Consider the following 15,662-nt stretch of genomic DNA (forward strand, 5'->3'; position numbering starts at 1 on the left):
CCTGAGATCAACATAGTGAACCTTCTCTGGACTGCCTCCAATGCCAGTATATCTTTCCTGAGATAAGAGAACAAAACTGTTTACAGTGTTCCAGGCGTGTTCTAACAAGTGCGTTGTATTATTTTATATTATTATTTTTATACTCTGTTCCCTTTCAAATGAAAGCTAACATTCCGTTTGCTTCCCTATTATCTACTGAACTTGTATGCAAGCTTTTTGTGATTTATGCAGAGGACCCCCAAACCCTATGTGCTGCAGCTTTCTGCAGTCTTTCTCCATTTAAATAATATTCAGCTTCTTTATTCTCCCTACTAATATGCATAACTTCACATTTTCTTGCATTATATTTTATCTGCCAAGTTTTAGCCCACTCAATTTACTTGTCTTATCCCTCGGTAGACTATTAGTGTCATCCTCACCACTTGCCTCCCTATACATTTTAGCCTCATTTTCAAATGTGGCAATAGTACATTCACTTAACTTGTCCAAGTGCGCAATATACATTGTAAATAATATGGTCACACTGAGGTGACCATAAAGTTTCTAAAAAAAAAGCTACTGTGAGTGCAGATGGTTATGAACTATCCCACAAATGTATAGGTCACAGCAAACACTTGTTTCTGAATGTGTAAAGGCTGCAGAGATAGGATACATTACAAAGAATGGCACACAAGTTACAATGAGGAAAATAACTTTGAAGCTGTAAAAAAAGATAATATGGAGGATAAGCACGATTCCAAGGTACTAACATGTTATTTTTCTCATAAGAGAGGCCATGTGAAGGCAGATCACAGGAGATTAAAACACAAATTGGTAGCATTTGTAAGCAGGCATGGCGTGACTACAGATAATGTTGCATCAGTAGATGGCACTGGTTACAATCCAGTAGGTGCACATTTGCCATTCATTAAAATATCGAAACATAGAGGAATATAAGGAATTCTTATCCATGGGTGGGATCTTGCACATTTTTTCTGGGGATGCAGACAAACAGGTATATGTTCTAAAAGATATTCTGGTCAGCTCAATCACTGATGGTGGTTCGTCCCTCCAGGAGCATACAATTTGGGAATATATTGATCAAGGGTATGAATGGAAATTGTTGAACCACTCTATTATATGAAATTAATTTAAAATGTGGTTTAATTTCTCAAATTGTAACTGTGGGAATTCTTTCTAAGTTGCTTATTAATGGTATTGATTTTGAATGGCCTCACTGATCTTTTGTCATCCCCAGAGAGGTCAGACAAGCCCTGTGAACTGGTAAAAACTGAAATGTATCAAATGCACCAAGTAGCATAGAGAAATCCATTACTATCTGTGCTCCTGTTGTGAAAATTACAATTCCAACCAAAGATGTGTCCAAAAAGTCAAAAGTTCAGACTTCTGAGATTAAAAAGACACTGGAACATCAGATGGACAATAAAGAGTTAATAGTAGCTGGAAATGAGTTGAAGCTCTCTGAATAAAATCTGCTGGCAGAACCTAGGCAACAAGTGATAAAGCAGCCAGCTGTAGCACCCAAGGCTGATCGAGGAACAAAGGAAGAAAATGCTTTAAAACACAATAACCTGGCAGTACCTAATGCAGTTACAAGGAAGAATTTGGGTTCTGGAACGCAAATTAAAACTTCAGGGTGATGAAACTGTTGTTCTTTTGAGAGAGGAATTGAGTAAAACCCATGCTGAGTGGAGCAAGGAATCTAAAATAATAGTGAACTGGCTAGAGAAGTGCATCAGTTATCTTTGATGATCAACATGATCTTAAGGTACTTCTTAAGGCAGTAAAGGAGAACTGTAATCCAGCATTTAAACAGGACGTGGACAATTCAGGTGCCTTCCTGGCTGAAACACTCTATATGATGTAAAAATTAAAACCCTACAACCGCGAAGGAGAATGAACAAGGTGATCACAGATTGTAGCCTGAATTTTTCAGCTGTTCGCACCGGCAGGATCTGCTGTTCCTGCTGACAGCATACCCCCATCATGGGTATCATGACAGCGATAGATGCATTCAATGGGAAACCCAATTGACAATGGCAAAACCAGAATATCCGACTGTCAGCCGATGGGAAGCCACTTCCACTGTTGTGAAACACATGATGAATTTCATAGAAAATCCCACCCTATGTTGAAAAGTTAACACCCTAATGACAATGTCACATTTGTTTCTAAAGAAGAACAAAGTGAAATACTGAAGCCAGTGGGGTGGGTGAGTTATGACAGAGTTAAATTAAAAATTAAAACTAAATTCACCCAATTTATTGGAATTTGAAAAATCACCATGATTGTCAGCAAGTAACAGTGTATTTCTTGAAAAGATTCTGCCACCAGAACCACAGTTCATCTGTTAATTCACCAATACCTCATAATTACCCTGAATGTCAGAATTTATTTTGCAAATATGATGTGGAGATGCCGGCATTAGACTGGGGTAGACACAATAAGAAGTCTCACAACACCAGGTTAAAGTCCAACAGGTTTATTTGGTAGCAAAATCCACTAGCTTTCAGAGCACTGCTCCTTTATCACTCACCTGATGAAGGAGCTGTGCTCCGAAAGCTTGTGATACCAAATAAACGTGTTGGCCTTTAACCTGGTGTTGCGAGACTTTTTACGATTTTGTAAATAGTTTTATCATCCTGAAATTCTAGAGTAAGGTTTGTTTTTGTTTGTTAAACCTATGAAATCTTATGGCTTTATTCCAAAAGCAGATGTCTTGAATCTCAAACTTTATCTACTTTGAACACAATACTATTGGTCCCTAAATGGATTTCCCAACAAATCCCGGTCAAATCACATAATGGGCCCGATTTTACCATTGAGTCGCATCCGTTTTCAGGCGCAAAAGCTTGGTAAAGTCGGGCGTGAGGCCATTGACATGATCCATGCCCCGCATCCGCACAGATGCCCACTTTACCAAGGCCTGAAAATGGCCATGATCCAAATTGCACCCGAAATGAGCGCAACGGCAATTTAAATGCATTTGCATGCATTTAAATTGAATTATTGGGCTGTCTGCTAAACTTTGTCAGCGTTTCCCCCTTTATCATCGCGTTTGTGCATCCAGATTCAGCGCAAAACAGACATGCTCGGCAAACGTCGGTTTTGGGCACTCCAGCTTCTGAAGGGGTGAGTTCAGAGCTTCCAACGGCTCTCTAACTCAGATCGGTGGTGGAGGGGATGGAGGGAGGCAGATCAGATCATTCTCTGGTGGGTGGGGAGGGAGGACGCTGTGGGGTCAGATGTATCTCTGGTGAGGGAGGAGGAGGGAGGCCAGATCATTGTCTGGTGAGGGGTTGGTGGGAAGGCCCGGTCGTTCTCAGGGGGAGAGGGATGGAGGCCTGAGCATTCTTTGGAGCTGGGGGGGAGAGGATGCCCAAGCATTCTCTGGGGGGGCGGAGGGAGAGTTAATTCTACTCCATCACATTCCTAATTCTGATCATTCCTGTTATAAATGCTACTTAGATCATACTTCACTTGCCATGAATGTTGTTTTTTCATCCCTACACCAGCAAGTTCAGAAGGAGTAGAAATGATCTTATTACCATTTCCCAAATTATCTTCTAACTTGGAAATGCAGCTCTTAGAATTTACTGCAAGTTGGCTGTTGCTAAACACAATTGCAAATGTTGTTGAATCCAGCAGTGGTTATTTGTACACACACCTATATGTTTCATTACACAGCTTCAATAAAGGCCTGGATATGTACCTTGGTGGATTTTGCAAGTACAAATAGCCGAGAGAAGGGATTCCACAGCTATAATAGTGCACATGCACTTAACGAGTGAAACTATCAAAGTACTCAGCTGTGAGTATGTGAAATATACTGGGGGGAGGCCAGATGGAGGTGGAGGGGGGGTTCGGAGGATCCGCTGCCACTCTGCGGGCGATCAGCGAGTTGGATAGGGGGTCGCAATCAGTCTGGGTAGTGAGGGGGGGGTGGATAAGGGGGACAGTTATGTTGTGGGGGTGGGATGATACTTGTGGGGGCCATCGCTCCTGCTTTTCGCTCCCAGGCCGCTTTATCTGCTTTTTGATGCCTGGGAGCGAAGTGACAGGGGTGCGTTTTTCAATTTTTCTTCTCACTGCACATGCACAGTTCAAAACTCTGATCCTTGCTGTAGCGTTTCAGGGACAATAAGCCCCGCCCACCACACAATTCAGACCCACAATTTTTTTTTCAGGCTAAGTGCATATGGGGGCGCCTGAGAACAAATCTCCAAGTCGGATCTGAACTGCGCCCAGATTCAGCACTTCAAATGAAAATGGTAAAATCAGGCCCAATATGTTTGATAACCAACTATACTTTAAACTATCAGTTCAGTTTCAAGCTAGATGGAATGAAAGATACAGAAAATAGCTAATTAGCATTTTACTAGGATATAAGGTCCATGTGATTCATGTAGCTACGGAGGTGGGCTTTGAGAGAGGAAAAGTCTGTAGCAAGCCATTATAATATCTATTGGGTTACAGGTCTTTTCTCAGGTATCCCTAAACATAATAGAGGCTAGGAAGCCTGCAAGAATCTGAGAGACAGTAAAGAGTTAGATCATCAAGACCTAGAGCTGAAGCAGAGGAAGTATTGTCTTTATTTCACACAAGTCAGGCGGGAGCTTGTGTTCAGGTTGAAGAGACCAAGTTTCCGATGATTTAAGTGAGGCTGGAAGATACATCTAGCTTTGGCTGGAGGGAAGAAATCTCCAGGTTAACCCTCACCGTCCTGGGATTAGAAGTTACTCAGGTGGGAAAGGCAAAGGAAGTGGACAAGTAGCACTGGAGAATGGCTTTGGATTGGGTCCAGCAGAATAGAATGACTACTTAAAGGAGGGCTGAAAGTATGGGAAATTTTCAAGAAATTAAAAGTTAAATGCCTGGATCCTGACTTGAAATATTAGCTCTATTCTATCTCCACGGATGTTGTTCAGACCTGCTAAGATTTTCCAGCATTTTCTGTTTTTGTGGTGGAAATCCCTCCCTGACTGAGGAGGTTTCAGGATTATCCGGGCCTGCATGGCTCACACAGAGTGGCAGGAAGGTTGAGGAAGGTGGTGGCCTTGCCTGCCTCAGGGTGCTCAGGGACTATTTTCCAGATTGGTTGCTGTTGATGACAAAGTTCAGTAACAGGTTCCCTGCTGGCTGACAGCAAATACGGATAGGTTTCCTTCGTGTGTTGGCAGTTAAGCTGCCATTATGATTACTGGTATTGTGAGTGTGGTTAGTGGGACTGTGTTGATTGTTGGCAACTTTGATTTTCTTTAATCTCTGTACCACTTCAATCATGAAAAACCTGAATCTGGAGCATGACAAATTCAACCCCTATCATTAATTATACCTTGACATGGAAATTGGGCCTTTGAAATTGGGTATTAACAATATACTTTTACATCTATCCTCCTTTCTAATCTGTTCCTATTCTTCTAACGTTTTATAGATGTTATCTGATTTCTCAATGGATAATAATCCACTTAGAATTATAGAATCGCTACAGTGCAGAAGGAGGCCATTCGGCCTATCGAGTCTGAACCAACCACAATGCCACCCAGGCTCTATTCCTATAACCCAACATATTTATCCTACTAATCCCCTGACACTACGGTCAATTTAGCATGACCAATCAACCTAACCTATACAACTTTGACCTCTTAAAAAGTAAAATATTCAATTATGACAAAGTAACATCCTAAAAACAAATGTGCAAAAATATAAATGTTCATATTTTTGTTCAAAAAATGCAGAAAGTTTCAAACATGTACTGCAGGATTTACCAAGCCTCCTTCAACAGCATCTTCCAACCCCTTAGAAGGACAAGGGCAGTGGACACATGGAAACACCACCATCTGCAAGTTCCTCTTCAAGTAACACATCATCCTAACTTTGAGTTATACCACTGTTCCTTCACTGTCGCTAGGTCAAAATCCTGAAACTCCCTCCCTAACAGCACTGTGGGTGTAACTACACCTCATGGACTACAGAAGTTCAAGAGGGCAGCTCACAGCCACTTCCAAAAAGACAGTTAGTACTCATATGAAATATTGGCTTAGACAGTGACATCTGCATTTCAGGAATGAATAAATAGATAAGAAAATGTCTTTTAGCACATTTTGTATGTTCAAGTATCTCAAAATTTTATTTTTGTTCATTCTATAACCAAGTTTATTCTACACCTCAAATAAGGGCTGAGTTTTATCATCATTATTTGTTGTGCATTAATTTGAGATCAGTCTAATGTAATCTGAATGGAAATTTTGTCCTGCACTCTGCCACACAATAACAAGCAGTGAAAGAATAAACTGGTGTCAATTAAAATCAACTTTAGAGCTACTTTGTGTTTATGCCATTGTGTAATAAAACTAAACCGTGCACCTTAATGTCTATTCAGAGAAAAACCATTTCGGCACTTTATGGATGTTGTTTAGCTGGAAAATGGTCTACTTTTAGGTAGTATTCTATTTCTCAGTCCAATGATTACATCTGGCACTTATTTTAATCCAATTTAAAATGCAAACCAACATTGCTAATGTAAGTAAAGTATCTACGGATGCCACTAAAGCCATATGGTTCAATTGGCTCTCTGTTCTCTTTGCAGTGGACAGTTGGAATATATGTTCTGAACGTTGTTTGAAAATTGTGAAGAACACATTAATCACAAGACCACAGAGGTAAATAAATAATTTTCCCTTGGAATGAACAAACATTGGTGTTGCTATATATTTTATGGTAACTGTTTTAGTTTGCTTTAAAAGTAAAATGTTAAAGTTTATTTATTAGTCACAGATAAGGCTTACATTAACGCTGCATGAAGTTCTTGTGAAATTCCTCAAGTCACCACACTCTGGGACCTGTTCAGATCAACTCACCTAACCACCACATCTTTTAGACTGCGGAAGGAAACCAGAGCACTTGGAAGAAACCCATGTGGACACGGGGAGAACATGCAAACTCCACACAGACAGTGACCCAAGCTGGGAATTAAACCCAGGTACCTGGCACTGTAAAGCAGCAGTGCCACCATGCTGCTTCTGTTGTTAATTGTTTTACTGTTGTTAGTGAAAGGTAAGGAAGAATCTTTTTACCAATGAGTGTATTCAGTGCAACATATTCCTCTTTTACAACTCAAAATACGTATTTTTTATTTTCAAATTTGTTCAGATTGTTATCAGTCAATAATTGAAAGACAGCTGCTGAGTAGATTTAATTGGGGCTCGAAATATACAGATCTGCCTTCAACCATTGTCTATGTTATAGGAGACGCTATGTTAACAGTACAGGACTTAATAATCCTTTTCGTTTTTGAACGCAATTCAGACACTTCAGTTGACTCTGGGTGAAGGAATAAATGTCATTTCTGGACCAGAATCCAAGAGTGAAAATAATGCTAAAAATAACATCAGGATCATAGCTACCTCAAATATATGAGCTGTAGTCTATCTGAGAAATCCTCCTGTGATTCTTTTAAGATTAATTTCCTGATTATGACTTCCAGAGAGCAGGAATGCTCTCAAAGATTACAGGTTGGAAAATGTTGTTGTCTGCATTCCCTAATTTACATGATGTGGAGATGCTGGTGTTGGACCGGGGTAAACAGAGTAAGAAGTCTCACAACACCAGGTTAAAGTACAACCAATTTATTTGATAGTAAACTCACAAGCTTTCAGGGTTTGCCCCTTCATCAGGTGACTGAAGAGTTCTGGCCTCAGACAGAGCATCTAACAGCTTGATATATGCTCTGTCTGAGGCCAGAACTCTCCATTCACCTGATGAAGGGGCAAACCCCGAAAGCTTGTGAGTTTACTATCAAATAAACTGGTTGGACTTTAACTGGTGTTGTGAGACTTCTTACTGTGTTTCCCTAATTTACCACACAGTAACTTCAATGGACAGAAAACTAGGTGCTGGATTGGAGAACCATTGGGATAAATGAACAGACCTTTGCTCCAGTGGAATCTTATTTTCCATTTTAAAATCATGAAACAAAGCAGAGTTCCATTTTGCAGAATTTGCATTAGAATCATAGAATCCCTGCAGTGCAGAAGGAGGCCCTTTTGCCCATTTAATCTGCACCAGCTCTCTGAAGTGTATCTTATCCCTCACACTATCATTAACCTTGTACCATAGTTAATCCATCTAATCTATATATTTTTGAATACTAAAGGACTAGTTACCATGGCCAATCAACCTAATCTACACATCTTTGGACCATGGGAATAAACCAGAACCCACGCAGATTCAGGAAGAATGTGCAAACTCCACACAGACTGTGAACCATGGCTGGAATTGAACCTGGTTCCCCTGGCATTATGAGGCAGCATGTGTTAACCACAGTGTCACCATGCCACCCCATTTTACCAAGATTTCCCAGCTTTCCTGGTGAGGCATAGCTGGGCTTGGGCCTATGGCTGCGGAGACGCAGGTCCTCTGCTCCGAAGCTGATGAGGCAGTAAGAAGCATTGGTCGTTTTCCTGTAAGATTGTTAGCTGAGCCATTCAACCCAGGGTGGGCCAAATTTCATGCTATTGCGATATGTTTCCAAATCTCTCATTAAGATGGAGAAAATTCAAAGGTAAGCGATTTTCTCACAGGTTAACGCTCTCTCCCCACTCAAAGTCTGCAGTTTTGAAATTTTCAAGCCAACATCTTCAAAAAATGTTGTCCGCACTTAATAAATGGGTTGTAGACTCTTATAACTGAACAGCCACATTGCTCATTCATCAACCATTACTGCACCTCCACAGGACTACTGACTCAGTATGGATAACCGTCACAAAGAGAGCACCTCCTTGTTACTAAACCAGATTATATATTTGAGTGCTGGAGTGCAGCTTGAACTCACTAACATTCTGCCTGAACACTCTGAAGGCCCTCAATTTTGAACAGAGGAAATACACAGGACAGTAAGCTGGTCAGTTTGCTCAGTCCCAGGGGTCCCCATCAAAATTTAAAGTTCACCAGCCACATTTCTCAGTTACTTTTCTTGACAAGTGTCTGTTCGGTGCCTTCTTAAATCCTGGCCCCAATGTTAGCATTCTACATTTGTTGACCAGATTAGTTTGATTGGCCATGCTAAATTGTCCTTTAGTACTCTAAGATGTACAGATAAGGTGGATTCTAGGCTAAGATATGGTACAAGGTTAAGGATAGTGTGGGAGATAAGATGCTCTTCAGAGAGCTGGTGCAGATTCAATGGGCAAAAGGGCCTCCTTCTGCACTGCAGGGATTCTATGATTCTAATGCAAGTTCAAATATAGCCAACAAACCACCAGTAAACAGGAGTTTATGAATCCATTCTTGGAAGAGGAAGAAATTCTGGGCTGGGATAACATTAGCATCCTTGGCTGCCGACCCCACTGAGAAAGCCTTCCAGAACAGGAGGATCTTTGGGTTGTAAAGCTGAATTTCTGTTCGCTGTTCCTTCAGCAGCAGTTGCATCACTGGGAATAGTGTGCTGTACATCTTTGTAATAATGAAACAGAATAGAGAGAATGAAAAGAGAACCAGAAGGCAGTAACTGCCACGTAGATAAGCCCAGGAAGCAACCACTGTATTTTCTGAAGCCCAGAGAAAGAGGTCCTGTGGAAAGGAGAAAGGAAGGCAGTTGGAGGATGTGTGCTTATATCTCTGAGGCTCACATGATGGAGCCTAGAATCCAGACATCTTGGACCAACTTGTCACTGGACCATGACCTTGCTCTGTCAAGCCTATGTGATAGGGACCACACCTCACCCATGCCGTGACAGGAGCCAACAACTGCTGGATGAATCACCATCTAATCCATTCTCCGATCAACATCAGCATTGCCCCAAAGCAGCAACAGCAATAGAAACAATGCCACAAAAGGAATCAATGCTGAGACACTCAAAGCTCAGAGAGCTCTATTCTGCCAACACTTCACTGCCAACCTGACAACTCCCTCTGACCCAGAGGTGTAGAGTGCCCACAATGCATGGTCTGTAATATCTGACATCAATCCCTATGCCCGATGTCTGATTCTCCAACCCCAGTCAGAGAGTCCATGGTGGTCAAAGGGCCTGGTGAGGCGTGAGGGAACATTAGTGCGGAGTCAGAGGATCATTTGTACAGTTACGCAGGGGTTAGACATGATTTTTTCCTGTCTAATATTTCCTGGATCATTTTCCAAAGTTTAAAGTTGTTTAAGTTTATTTATTAGTGTCACAAGTAGGCTTACAATAACACTGAAATGAAATTACTGTGAAAACCCCCTAGTCGCCACACTTCAGTACCTGTTCAGGTACACTGAGGGAGAATTTAGCAAGGCCAATAGTCCTAACTAGCATATCTTTCAGATTGTGGGAGGAAACTGGAACATCCAGAGGAAACCCGTGTAGACCCGGGGAAAATGTTCAGACCCTGCACAGATAGTGACCCAAGCTGTGAATCGAACCCAGGTCCTTGATGCTGTGAGGCAGCAATGCTAACCATTGTGCCACCGTGCCACCCGGGCTCCTGCATTGGAATCCTCCAAAATTTCTGTCTCTAATTCAGGGTTGAAGACATTTTTGGCAGGTCCTGGGAAGCAGAGGATTTGTCCATAGGAAGATGAACCTTCCTGGACAATTGCCTGAGAGTCCTTGTGTTGGGAATTCAAATGAATCCCATGGAGCATCTTCCAGTTTATATCCAGTCTCTCCCATCTGGACTTGGGAAGATCAGATTTATTGTAAGTCTCACTATACCTCCAATTGGTTGAAAACAACAGCACCAACAAAATGCTCTGAATAGGCCTGTGAAAATATTCAGTGATCAGAATCTGCAAGTGTGACCGAATTTACTTTGATCTACCTGCAGTTTAATGGTCTTAATTGGTGTTCCATTAACAACATTGCAAATTCCTTTCCAACATTTCTGTCCAAATTAGCAACAAGGGGTCTTATTTTACCTTTTTGATTCTAAGTGCTGGGCAGACTTGAAACTGGGAGTGTTTCAGATCCAACTTTTAGACCCGTTCTCAGGCACCCCCATATGCACTCTGCCTGAAAAAATATCAGTAAGTCTGAATCATGCTGCATAAGCCTGTGGCTGGGGCTTAATGCACCCAAAACCCTACAGTTCCGATCAGAGCCCTCAGCTGTGCATGTCTGGGAAAAGACATAGAAAAACGGTCCCTTGCCACATCGCCCCTGGGTTGGACAATGGGCCAGATTTTACCATCAAGTTGTACCCATTTTTGGGCGCAAAACTTGGCAAAGTCGGGTGTGAGGCGAATAGCACAATCCGCAACCGCCTCCGCACCGTTCCCCCTGTACCAAGGGCTTAAAATGGCTAAGGGAGGTGGGTCAGATGGCTCTCTGGTGGGGACCGGGGAGTCTGCTGCCACTCTGCATGCGATTGGTTGAGGGAAGGGGGGTCCGCTACCACTTTGTGTGCGATCGGTGGGGGGGATGGGGGCAGCCGCAATCGGTCTGGGTAGGGGGTGCTGGGGGGTTAAGGGGGTCAATTTGTTATGGGGGTGGGGCAATGTCTGTGGGGGCCAGGGAGAAGCATTTTCCGGACTGGGGGTGATGAGGCAGGGGGGCATTTTTCAATTCTTGTTTTATTGTGCACGCACAGTTGAAAGTTCCAATCGGAGCTTCAGTGTTTTGGGCGGATTAAACCCCGCCCGCAGGTTTCTGCAGAGCAATTCAGAACCGCTGATATTTTTTCAGACAGAGTGCCTATGGGGGTGCCTGAGAATGGGTCTAAAAATTGGACCTGAATCACTCTCAGTTTCAGCTCTTAGAATCAAACTGGTAAAATCTGGCCCACTGCCTCCCCTGGCCTCCATAGATATTGCCCTACCACCAGAGAACCATCTAAACCACCTCCCTCCCCCAACTAGGGAACTACCTTACCCGCCTCCCTCCCTCCCTCCCTCCCACCAGAGAGCCATCTGATCCGCCTCACCCCCACCCACCCCCCCACCAACACCCCCCACCCCCACTTCCCACTGATCTGAGCCAGAGAGCCGCTGGAAGCTCTGATCTTACCTCCTCAGAAGCCGGAGCTCCCAAATCGGACTTTTGCGGACCATGCCCGTTTTGTGCCAAATCTGTACAGGCGAAGGTGGTGGTAAAGGGGGAAGTGTCAATAAGTTTGGGAGTGCAGTCCATTAAGCTCCGTTTCGGGCGTGGTCCTGACAGCGGCCATTGGTAAAGGGGGAACAGGCGCAGAGGGGAGCGTGGATCACAGCATTCGCTTCACACCTGACTTTACCAAGTTTTCGCACCCAAAAATGGGTGCAACTTGATGGTAAAATTGGGCCCGAGGAGTCTCTATCCATAGCAGACTTGTATTTTGAGGATGTTTCTGGGTATTATTGGACCATAAAAGCTGTTTTTCACATTCACAAACCATTGGCCTGTTTATTGTGAAATTCAGCTATTCAAGTATTGATATTCAAATTGCTAACATTTTTGAAAGAATTCCTTTGTCTGGTATTTTTATTGAAGCTTTACGCTATTATTTTAAGCAGGTGCCAGACTCAGTTAAAACAGCAGACAAAAGAATTTCACATAAAAATGTTAAGCATTCATACCTCAGTATCTGAAATGCTTAATTTCCAGGCATTTGTTTCCATGGCTCTTTTGTTTTCCCCTGTGTAAACGATCTGCCTGAACAATTGATGGTTGTTTTTTTAAAAATTAAATTATTATTTTGTTTCTGTGATCCTCTCCCTTCAATTTGTTGCAGAACAGTATCACAAAATGTCTACCATGCAGAAGGAAGCCATTGGCAATTAAATGTGCCATATAGTGAGTACATGTTATTTATAAAAACTAGTAAGGAGGACACAAGCTAACTCACAATAAATACTTGGCTAGATAGAGTTAGCGTCAGAACAAACACTAAGGACAATTATTGAAGTTTGATTGGGTTGGGGCGGGGAGAATTTTAATTCTCCCTCAATGGTGGGTAAGCAGCAGGGAAACAGTAAAGAAAATGAACTGCTGAATATACACCACACTGCTCATTTTAACAATGCTCACTTTGGCAGCAGGTGAGGCAGGAAGGGAATGCAAGAGAGAGCTGTGGATACAAATGTTTTGAAATTGGGTTTGTTAGATGTTGGCACGATGGTTAGCACTGCTGACTCATAGCAGCAGGGGACCCGGGTTCAAATTCAACCTCAGGTGATTGTCTATGTGAATTTGTATATCCTCCCCATGTCTGTGTGGGTTTCCTCCGGGTGCTCTGTTTTCCTCCCACAGTTCAAAGACATGCCGGTTAGGTGGATTGGCCATGCTAAATTGCCCCATAGTGTAGGTTAGGGGGATTAGCCTTGATAAATGTGTGCGGTTATGGGATTAAGGGAAGGGAGAGGGCCTGAGTAAGATACTCTGTCAGAAAGTTGCAGACTCAATGGGCCGAATGATCTCCTTCATTCTAAGAGTTCTATGATTCCCCCCTATGAATGTTGCTCATGTTTATATCAAATTATTTTGTCCGCTAATTGTTTGCTACTTTATAGATGGTGCAAACAAAGAGAATTTGTGAAGTGTGTTAAGGATTTTTATATTAACATTGAAATAGTTAGATGTTGGCAGGAGGCTAATAAGTAACTTCCAATAGGATTCCATGATGTACCTTTTTGATCTGTGTGGCCCTGAACCCTAGTTAAAGTAAAATAAACTTTCCTGTTCCACAGGAAAGACTGTGCCTCAACTTTCTTAACGGCTACTAATGTAGGAATGATTAATTAGATGTGATTTTCCTTCAATATTCCTTCCTTTAATAGTCCATCCACCTGCTGAATTGGTTTGTCTATTTTTGTTTCTACCTAATAATCACATGTTTTCAAGGGAGTGTTAATCTGAACAGATGGGATTCCACCCCCCACCGGGAACCTGCCCATGCAAACTCAGCCACAATTCCACACTTGGGCAGGCAGGTCCTCAGGCAGGAAAATGATCCATTCACCTATTTAGAGCTTTAAGTGGCCTCTAATGGGCTACTTTAAGGGCTTATCTGGCTCACGTCAATTTCTAGGCTGACAAGGGCAGTTGTGGGAAGGGTTGGAAACTGACATTAAAACTTTTCCCATGTCATGCAGGAAAAAGGGAAGGGAGGCCTTACTCTGAAGACCCTCCCCAACCCAGGATGATGAGCTCTGGGACTCTCTCCCACCTTTGTCTACCCCTCAAAGCTGTAATTGCAGCTCCCCCCCCCTCCCCCCACTGCGGTTCCCGGTTCTGACCCTCCCGGGCATCCCCCACTCTCCCATCCCCATGAACCCTCCAAAGACCTTTTCAAAGACCCTGGGACTTTGTCCCAACCACAGCATTGCAATACCACTTCTGGCCACTGCAGTGCCGTGCCTGGCTGGGCTGAAGAGCAATCAGCCAATTTGATTGGTCAAAAGCTTTCACGGGCAGGATTTCTTTCCCACAGCCAATCAACGGCGCTCAAGTGAATAAATGACCGCCAGAGTCGAGAGTCGGCTGCTGCCGATTGCTCACCAACCTTAAAATAGTACCCCAAGTTTCGAACTTGATGCATTTTTCAGATCTCACTGCAAGCCAGCCTTTGCTTTGCTGTTTATTGAATAAAATATCAAAATTACCCTCCACCTGCTAACCTCCCCAAGTTGATGTCAGCCTTACCTTGATGCCAGTGTCCTCTGGACATCCTTCACACCTGTCCCCTGCCCCTCCACCACCCAAACTCCATCCTCCCCCCTCTGCTACTCCCAGCCCCTCAACTGACCAGCTACAGCTTTCTTGCTTAAACCGGAAACAAGCTGGCCAATGGCATTCAAACACAGCCTTGTAGTTACAATCTGCTGGTATCTCCATGAATTTCCTTACATCCAAACTACAAATTAGGAGCAGGATTAGGCGACTCAGCCCGTTGAACCTGCTCCACCATTCAAGGAGATCATGGCTGGTATGATTGTAATCTCAAGCCCACATTCTTGATAACCCTCCACTCTATTGTTAAACATGAATCTATCTAGTTCTGGTTTTAAAATATTCAAAGGTCTGCTTTGAATATTTTTCGCTGCCACTGTCTTTTGAGGAAGAAAGTTCCAGAGACTCACAGCTCTCTGTGAGAGAAAAAAGTCTTCCTTTATTCATTTGTGGGACATGGGCATCACTAGCTGGCCAGCATTTATTGCCCATCTCTAGTTGCCCTTAGGGAGTAGTTGAGAGTCAACCACATTTCTGTGGCTCAGGAGTCACATGTAGGCCAAACCAGGTAAGGGCAGCAGATTTCTTTCCCTAAAGAATATTAGTGAACCAGATGGGTCTCCCCATAAATCAACAATGGTTTCATGGTCATCAGTAGATTCTCAATTCCAGATTTTTTTAATTGAATTCAGATTTCACCAATTAACGTGATGGGATTTGAACCCAAATCCCCAGAACCGTAGCTGAGTTTCTGGATTAATAGTCCAGCGATAATATTGCTAGGCCATCACCTCCCTCATCTCCATTTTAAATTAGTGATCTCTTGTCTTTGAACAGTAGCCCCTGTTGTAGATTCTCTGACAAAAGGAAACATCCTCTCCACATCCATCCTGTCAATACCCCTCTTAAAGATGTCGGATTGGCATTTGCTCCCACCAGCTTCCTGCCTGATGTTAAAATAAAGCCTGTGGTAGCAATGTGGGAGAGACTGGAATAAAGCACAGTAATTGAAAGCACAAAATGTTTGCTGGTCTTGGA

At 42.9% G+C, this 15,662-nt stretch overlaps 1 protein-coding gene across 4 annotated transcripts in view; it reads left to right on the forward strand.

Moving 5' to 3' along the window:
* The window catches only part of clnk (cytokine dependent hematopoietic cell linker), a 281,684-nt gene that overhangs the window by 74,497 nt on the left and 191,525 nt on the right, over window positions 1–15,662 (forward strand). For all 4 annotated transcript variants that reach the window (XM_080190107.1, XM_080190098.1, XM_080190089.1 and 1 more), the window contains one exon: window positions 6,590–6,662. The gene's annotated coding sequence lies outside the window, so the exon portion shown is untranslated. The remainder of the gene's footprint in view (window positions 1–6,589; window positions 6,663–15,662) is intronic.

This window comes from Carcharhinus amblyrhynchos, chromosome 1 (assembly GCF_965287045.1).
Source record: "Carcharhinus amblyrhynchos chromosome 1, sCarAmb.v2.hapA, whole genome shotgun sequence".
Classification (NCBI taxonomy): domain Eukaryota; kingdom Metazoa; phylum Chordata; class Chondrichthyes; order Carcharhiniformes; family Carcharhinidae; genus Carcharhinus; species Carcharhinus amblyrhynchos.